Source organism: Bos taurus, chromosome 1, assembly GCF_002263795.3.
Source record: "Bos taurus isolate L1 Dominette 01449 registration number 42190680 breed Hereford chromosome 1, ARS-UCD2.0, whole genome shotgun sequence".
Classification (NCBI taxonomy): domain Eukaryota; kingdom Metazoa; phylum Chordata; class Mammalia; order Artiodactyla; family Bovidae; genus Bos; species Bos taurus.
This window is the reverse complement of record NC_037328.1, coordinates 71,137,168-71,146,021: the sequence shown is the minus strand read 5'-3', so window position 1 is coordinate 71,146,021 and position 8,854 is coordinate 71,137,168. Positions and strand designations below refer to the sequence as shown.

Here is an 8,854-nt window from a genome sequence, read left to right as displayed (position 1 = left end):
GGCCTGCGGGCTTCAGTAGTTGCAGCGAGTGGACTAGTTAGTTGTGGCTCTCAGGCTCTAGATCACAGGATCGATACAACAGGCTTAGCTGCTCCATGGCATGTAGGACATTCACAGACCAGGGATTAAACTTGTGTCTCCTGCATTGGCAGGCGGATTCTTTACCACTGAGCCACCAGGGAAGCCCTCGCCTTGCCTTTTAATATAGATCAGACAACTCGCGTGAGTCTATAAACCCATGAAAGCTCCTCTGTATCACAGTGAACCTCAGTCGTTGATGCCCATAAGAAGGCTCTAAGTTATCAAGAACAGAGTAACATATAAAGAATTCTTGAAGTGACGCAAAGTCACTCAGTTTTGTCTGACTCTTTGCAACCCCATGGACTGTAGCCTACAAGGCTCCTCTGTCCATGGAATTTTCCAGGCAAGAGTACTGGAGTGGGTTGCCATTTTCTTCTCCAGGGGATCTTCCAGCTCAGTAATTAAAAGACAAAAATCCAATTATAAAATGGGCAAAGGATATGAACATACATTTCTCCAGAAGATAAAGAAATGTGTGATAAGCACGAGAAGACACTCAACATCATTTGTCATCAGGGAAATGTAACTCATAACCACAATCAGATACCACTTCACACCCACAAAGATGGATAAAATGAAAAAAGACAAATAACAAGTAGTGGCAAAGATGGAGAGAAATCAGGACCCTTACACACCACCTATGGGAATGCAAACTGATGCAGAAACTTTGGAAAAGTTTGACAGCTCCTTATGGAGTTAGCATAAGTAAGTAAGTAGAAGTTGATCAGTTGTGTCCGGCTCTTTGCAACCCCATGGACTATACAGTCCATGGAATTCTCTAGGCCAGAATACTGGAGTAGGTAGCCTTTCCCTTCTCCAGGGGATCTTCCCAACCCAGGGATCAAACCCAGGTCTCCCACATTGCAGGCAGATTCTTTACCAACTGAGCTATCAGGGAAATCAGCTATTTCATGCCTAGGGACTCCCCCAGAATGCAAACATATGTCCACAATAAAATCTTCATACAAGTATTCATCACAGCATTGTTCATGATAGCCAATAAGTGGGAACAACCCAAATATCCACTGAGGGATAAACGAATAAACAAAATACAATATATCCACACAATGAAACTCTGTGTTCTGTGTTCACTCAGTCACATCTGACTCTTTGTGACTCCATGGACTCTAGCCGGTCAGACTCCTCTGCCCATGGAATTGCCAAGCAAGAATACTGGAGTGGGGTGCCATTTCCTGCTCCACAGGACTTTCCCAACCCAGGGATCAAACACAAGTCTTTTGTGTCTCCTGCATTGGAGTTATGCTAACTCCATTAATAGCCAGATTCTTTACCACTAGAGCCACCTGGGAAGCCCCCAGTGCAATGCTGCTGCTGCTGCTAAGTCGCTTCAGTCGTGTCTGACTCTGTGAGACCCCAGAGACAGCAGCCCACCAGGCTCCCCCGTCCCTAGGATTCTCCAGGCAAGAACACTGGAGTGGGTTGCCATTTCCTTCTCCAATGCATGAAAGTGAAAAGTGAAAGTGAAGTCGCTCAGTCGTGTCCGACTCTTAGCGACCCCATGGACTGCAGCACACCAGGCTCCTCCGTCCATGGGATTTTCTGGGCAAGAGTACTGGAGTGGGGTGCCATTGCCTTCTCCAATGTAATGCTACTCAGCCATAAAAAAGAATGAAGTACTGATTCACGCTACAACATGAATGGACCTTGAAAACATTATACAAAGTGAAAGAAGTCAGTCGTGAAAGACCACATATTATGATTATTCTTATGTGAAATGACCAGAATAGGCAAATCTATAGAAACAGAAAGATTAGTAGTTACCTAAGTCTGGGGATTTGGGGAAAGTTGAGGAGAGACTGCCAATGGGTATGGAGTTTCCTTTTGAAATGATGACAGTGTCCTAAAATGGTTTGTGGTGATGGTTGCACAACTCTGTTAATATGCTTTTTAAAAGACATTGAATCATATATTTAATATGTGTTTAGTATATGAGTGATGCTGGGCTTCCTCAGTGGCTCATTGGTAAAGAGTCTGCTTGCCAATGCAGCAGACACAGGTTCTATCCCTGGGTCAGGAAGATCCCCTGGAGAAGGAAATGGCAACCCAATCCAGTATTCTTGACTGGGAAACCCCATGGAGAGAAGAAGCTGGCGGGCTATAGTCAATGGGGTCACAAAAGAGTCAGACATGACTCAGTGACTATACAACAAATATGAGTCATAGCTCAACAGATGTTTTATATAAAATAAATAAAACTAGAAAAAAACGGAATCTATAGTCTCCATTTCTTGTATAAGAATCTCATACAACTTAAGAATTTTTTAGGAAATTCCCTGGTAGTCCCATAGGCAGGATTTAGTGTTTTCACTGCCTCGGCCCAGGTTCAGTCCCTGGTTAGGGAACTAAAATCCTGCAAGCTGCACAGTGGGGAAAAAAAAAATTAGCCTGGATCTTGTGTGCACAGATGGTGTCACCTGGAACTTGAGAAGCTATAGGAGGGTGTCGGAGGCCTGACAATGGCCAAGAAAAAACTAGGAGGGCAGAAGTCCAGGAATGTATTCCATATAGCCAGCCAAAAACCTTTAAGGTTAAAAATAAAGCAAAACCATTTACCACTAACCTTAAGAAGATAAACATTATAAATGATGAAAAAGTTAACAGAGTGAGTACATCTTTTGTAAACATACAAAAGGAACTTGCAAACTTCTCAGAAGGCCTTTCCCTTGAACCTCTGCAGAAACAGCTGATTTCTCAGCAGTGTCATGAAAACGTACTAGTTAATGTTGATGAAGCCACAAGATTAATGCCTCAGTTGTAATGCATCAAAAAGATGAATAAATTAAATGTTTTATACAAAAAATCAGCATTAAAAAAATTAATGCTTAAATCGATACTTTCCAGTTATCTGGAAAATACATTTATGTAAAACACCATGTTTCCTGACTACTGCACTCTAAAGCAGATGGGATATAAGAGAAAATATCAACATCTTTTGTCTTGAAAAGATTATGCTAAGTGACAGAGTGACATAAACTTTTAACTATACTCTCTTAAATTTGAGCAGAGCTTCCCTTTGTAGCTTTTGAGTGTTTCATATATATATATATGATATATATTTAGCTTTTCGAAGTAAAAAGATTTCAATATTATTGAACTCTCCCTTTAACACCTGTTTATTTTATTTACTTTATAAATTTTATTTAGTTTTGGCTGTAATGGGTCTTGGATGCTGCATGGGCTTTTTTCCAGTTGTGACGAGCAGGAGCTACTCTTCTGGCTCCTTGTTGCAGGGACCTCTTGTTGCAGTCACAGGCTCTAAGGTTCTCAGGCTGAGTAGTTATGGTTCCCAGGCTCTAGAGCACAGGCTGAGTGGTTGTGGTGCGTGGGCTTATTGCTTCACAACTTATGGGGTCTTCCTGACCAGGGATCAGACCTACACTGGAAGGCTGATTCTTTACCACTGAGTCACCAGGGAAGCCCTAACACCTGTTTAAATGTTTTAAAGATTTTGAAGTTATAGATTTCTTACTTAAAATACAATTATTTGGGAATTCCCTGGAGGCCCAGTGATCAGGATTCTGTGCTTCTAATGCTGAGGTACATGTTTAATTCCTGGTCAGGGAACTAGGATCCCACAAGAAGATCATGAATATATATTAATGATATTATTATTGTGTGTTAATTATTATATTGTAAGTATAATGTAAAGACAAATATAAGTATACAAATACATATACGTTTAATATATAAATTAAATTAATTGTATGTTTCAGAACACTTTGGGCAGCTGGTATTCTTTGTTAAAGAGAAAGGGGCCCTCATCCTTTTGAGAGCAGAAATAATTTTTCTGTTTGGGAAAAAGAGGATTCTACACCTAGAACTTGGTTCTGTAATAGTCAATATTTGCTGGGCTATTTTTGAGGAGTGCTTCATATCCAAACTCCCTTTCTGTTTAGGAGAAACTTTTCTTGCACAGTCTTGGTAGGAAACAGAGCCATATCCCTTGGAAATTAGAACACAATTGCACAGTCCAGGCTCAACCATCTGAATCTGCACCAAGAACCATGGGTCTGGAGCAAGTGATGTAAAGAAGCTGACTGTTTCGGGGTGGCAGCCGCAGCTCGTGGTATCTGGAGCAGTAGTGGCCACAGCGCCAGGGACAGGGTTCTGCAGCTGCAGTGATGCAGCCTTCCAACCAGGCTGTCCCCGTGGCATGACCATGGGTTACAGCTGTCCACCTCTCTCTGGTGCTGCCCATTTGCTCTTCTGGATGGTCAGCCTTCACATTTGCATCCACCTTCGATCCTTCCAAGAACTTCGTTCCTGCTCAAGTGAGCCAGAATCAGTTTCTATTTCCTGCAGTCAGGAACTCTAACTCATTTTCCAAATGGGAAAAGAAAATACAGAAAAACTCTTAAAGTTGAAAAAGGTGATGGGCAAAGGAGAGAAGCAGGGGCATAAAGGAGACATTGGGGCTTCACTGATATCTCAGTTGGCAACGAATATGCCTGCAATGCAGGAGACCCCGGTTTGATTCCTGGGTCAGAAAGATCCACTGGAGAAGGGATAGGCTACCTACTCTAGTTTCTTGGGCTTCCCTTGTGGCTCAGCTGGTAAAGAATCCGCCTGCAATGTGGGAGACCTGGGTTCGATCCCTGGGTTGGGAAAATCCCCTGGAGAAGGGAATGGCAACCCACTTCAGTATTCTTTCCTGGAAAATTCCATCAACAGAGGAGCCTGGTGGGCTACAGTTCATGGGGTTGCAAAGAGTCAGACACAACTGAGTGACTAACAACCAACAAGGAGATATTGGGATTTGGAAAAGTAAAACAGGCTTTTTTCTGGAATTTGCATAAAGCAGTGACAGCAACAAGTCTTGTTAGAGTAAGACATTACCTGTAGCTGTGAGCAAAGCTGATGAATTCCCAGGGAAACCAGAACTGCAATTAAATTGGCACAAGTCAAAAATTATAACCCACCATCCTAGAAGGATGTCACTCAGGTGCTGTGTTGAGTTGCTCAGTCGTGTCTGACTCTTTGCGACCCAATGGACTGTAGCCTGCTCGCCTCCTCTGTCCGTGGGAATTCTCTAGGCAAGCATACTGGAGTGGGTAACCATGCCCTCCTCCAGGGGGATCTTCCCAACCCAGGAATTGAACCAGGGTCTCTTGCATTGCAGATGGATTCTTTACCAGCTGAGCTACCCAGGAAGCCTCACTCAAGGAACAGAGTGATAGAATTATTTTCAGATACAGTAGTGTCTTTTATTCTGAGATGATGTTTTTTGGTGGGTATACTTTAGGATAAGTTAGACCTGGAAACACATAACATAACAGGAGTAAAATGGAGGCCCCAAACTTGATAATAATACAGGAAAAACTGAAATATTTGAAACATGTAAAAAATATTAGTGAAAAAATTAATAACCAATACATTTTTATAGGTGAAATAATGTGAACCCAAATTTTAACAATAAGAATTGAGGGAGCTAGTTTATGGTTATGTGATAGAAATGTTTATAGTTTGGATTATAATTACTACTTAAGCTATCCTGAAACTACAATTCTATATTAAGTTTAATAACAAATACTATAATTGGAATTGTTAACAGAAAAATAATGCTCTCTGATATACTCTCTATAGTGGTTTATAGGTTAAATTTGGTAACACTGAATTTAAGGCCATTTCAATGAAATGATACTTTTTTCATCTTAGGATCCCTTCAATCATACAGATTAGCTGAATATAATTAACGGAAGTTTGTGAAAGAAACAGATCCATATAGGCTTTGTTCCACGTTAGGTTTCAGCAGAAATGAGCCGCTCTGTAGCTGTATGGCTTCTCTGAGCCTCTGTTTCCTCATTTGTTGATTATAATGGTAGCTACTTAATAGAATTGTTCTGAGAAAGCTAAATAAGTTAATACTGTAAGCTCTCAGAACAAAGCCTGATGTATTTTAGGGACTCAATAAGTGTTAGTTGTTTTTATTATGATTATTAGGTTTTTACTTAGGATAAAGTCAGATATACTTTCAATGGCTATGGAAAGGAAAGCAGGCTTGGGCAGCAGTTTAATTGAAACAAGATAACTTAAAAAACCCAAAAGGTGAGGAATTCTCAAAGGTGACCTAAATTTAGAAAAAAATAAAATAAAAAGAGCAGAAATGTTTAGAGGAGTGTGTGCATACGTGTGCTCAGTTTTGTCTGACTCTGAGACCTCATGGACTATAGCCCACCAGGGTCCTCTGTCCAGGGAATTTTCCAGGCAAGAGTACTGGAATAGGTGGCCATTTCCTTCTCCAGGGGTTAAAAGGAGGATCCACAGGAAATAAACTTTCTGCTTAGAAACCCATCACCAACAGCAGATGGCCCCCAGGGACATGCCACCATTATGCTTCTGGCAGCAAAGTCTGTAATGAGTGCAAAATGGCCCACAGGCAGCGGGAGCAAAGGTGTTTACGAAAAGCCTCTCTGAGTGACTTGTGAGTGGTGAGGATGTGGACATCCTGGGAGGAAACCAAGGAACCCTGCTCGGTAACCCTAGTAAGGGCTTTACTAAGGAAAACTCAACAACCAAGAGGGTATTGGGTTGTAGGTCACAAGGAGCGAAAGCTGAGGGTGGAAGGAAGGGAGAGATCCAGAAAGGATGTTGCGGTGGGAATTACCACAGCTCCCACAACAGATGCAGGAAATGGAGCAAAGCCTCTCCACGTCACAAAAGCGGCGTGGAGGCGAGATGCTGACAGGAGCTCTTCCTTGGGCTGGGTGGAAGTCCACACAGCTCAAACTAGACCGGGCGATATGCACTTTTAACCTGGGACAGAACGTGGGCTCTGGAGTCAGACTCCGGCCCCTGCCAGGTGGATGAAACTGAGCAAGTTCTGAGGCAACTCTGGGCCTCAGTTTCCTCCTAGGAAAGGTGTCTTGCACATGTCAAGAGCTCAGTAGACCTTAGCTGATATTATTGCTTGCTGACAATTTCATCTTCCAAAGAGCAGAGGAAGTAATAAGGGGAACTGCCACTCTGAACCTAAATTTGGCCAAAAGGAGGAATTGGTTGGCAGAGTGGAAGTGACAGGAACCTTGGGAAAGAGCAACTGTGTCTTCTTAAAGTTTGTGATAGAGAAATGCTAGGACACTGTTAAATGTGTTCCCTAGATTTTAACAATTAAAAGAATTGTTTTTCCATTTCCATGGCTTGAAACTTGAGAAAGATGCTCAAGAATTTGGTATATCTTCTTAAGAACATCTCCTTTACCTGTGAAATCTCAAATCAGTGAAAAAGGAGAAGGGACTTAAAGAGATCACACAGTTATATATATATATATATATATATATAGGTTTGCTTATTTGATTGTGAGAGAAAGTAAGCCTAAGATGGACAGGGCAGAGCAAAAACAATGATGAGTACAAGAAGGTGGAACAACTGCCTGATGTGCTTTTGAGAAAGTGAAAGCCTCTCGTGAATTGAGGCCTGTAAAGTGCTTCATAAAGTCATATTCGAAGCAAAAAAGGGATACGATAATTGTGGTCAATGTTGTCATGTTGGTGGGTGACAGAGAGAAAGAGGAACTTAATTTGTATTTTGCTTCTGTTTTCTGTGTCACAGGGAATGTTCTTAGAACAGAAAGGCCCAGAGGAGAAGTTTATCCGAGGTGAAAGGGAAAATTGTAAAAGACACTCCCAGTGTTTCTCTATGAATTCCAAGAATCTAACCAGACAAATTACTTTCCAGAGTATCAGGAGTCTTCCAGTTGAATTATCCTTGAGGCATTGTCTAAATGACAAACCTCTGGAGACAGACACTTATTACAATTTTCAAAACAATGAGCAAATTCACTTCCACATATGACAGCCATTGAATTTATTGCCGGTCCCAGAACCAAAATGGAATATTGATGAGATGGCTCATGGGCACCTCAAAAAGGCAGTCGTCACTAGGAGGCTAAAGAATATTTCTGTCCCTGCCATTTTGTCCCCAAGGAGGTTTTTCAATACTAGCAATTGAAATAAATAATACCAACATAGGTTAATTTTCATCAGGAATGTGTTTTCTGGAACAAACACCATCAAATCAATTTAATTTCTTGATCAAGATGATCAAGTATCAAGTGATGATGAGTGTCTTTCTATGACACTCATTTGCAACATCTCCATATTTATCCATTTTTATTTTATTTTAAAATAAAATATGCTTTATTCAACTGAAATATTTTTCACTAGAATCAATTCTTTTATCCGACTGCCAATGCAGGGGACACGGGTTCAATCCCTGGTCTGGGAGGATCCCATGTGCGGTGGAGCAGCTAAGCCCGTATGCCACAACTCCTGAAGCCTGCACACCAAGAGCCTGTGCTCTGCTGCAAGAGAGGCTACCGCAGTGGGAAGCCTGGGGACAGCAATGAAGAGTAGCCCCACTCACCATGACTAGAGAAAAGCCTGCGCAGCAACAAAGACCCAGTGCGGCCAAATAAATAAATACATAATTTTAAAGGATCAGTTATCTTCCATTTATACTTTAAAATTTAGTTTTGTCTCATGTCTTGGTTTCTTTATCTGTATCAGGTCTATATCAAATTTTACTAAAATATCTGCCATGTTCAGTGACATTGTGATTTTCCCACTATCCCCCGTCCATTTCCTAATTCCTGGTGAGTACCCCAACTTTTGTCTGGGAACCATATATCCACCAGCCAATGCAGGAGATGTGAGGAAAACTAACCGCATCCATCACTGGCTTAAGAAAGGACCATGGCTCAAGTCAGGGGTCATCAGCAAAACCTCAACTCCAGTGAACTGTTATTGCAGGGGGT

The 8,854-nt window shown here is 41.6% G+C and overlaps 1 pseudogene; it reads left to right on the top strand.

The window, feature by feature from the left end:
* The first annotated feature begins 2,480 nt into the window (after window positions 1-2,480).
* LOC112446997 (ribosomal biogenesis factor-like) lies at window positions 2,481-2,860 on the top strand (annotated as a pseudogene).
* Window positions 2,861-8,854: the final 5,994 nt, after the last annotated feature.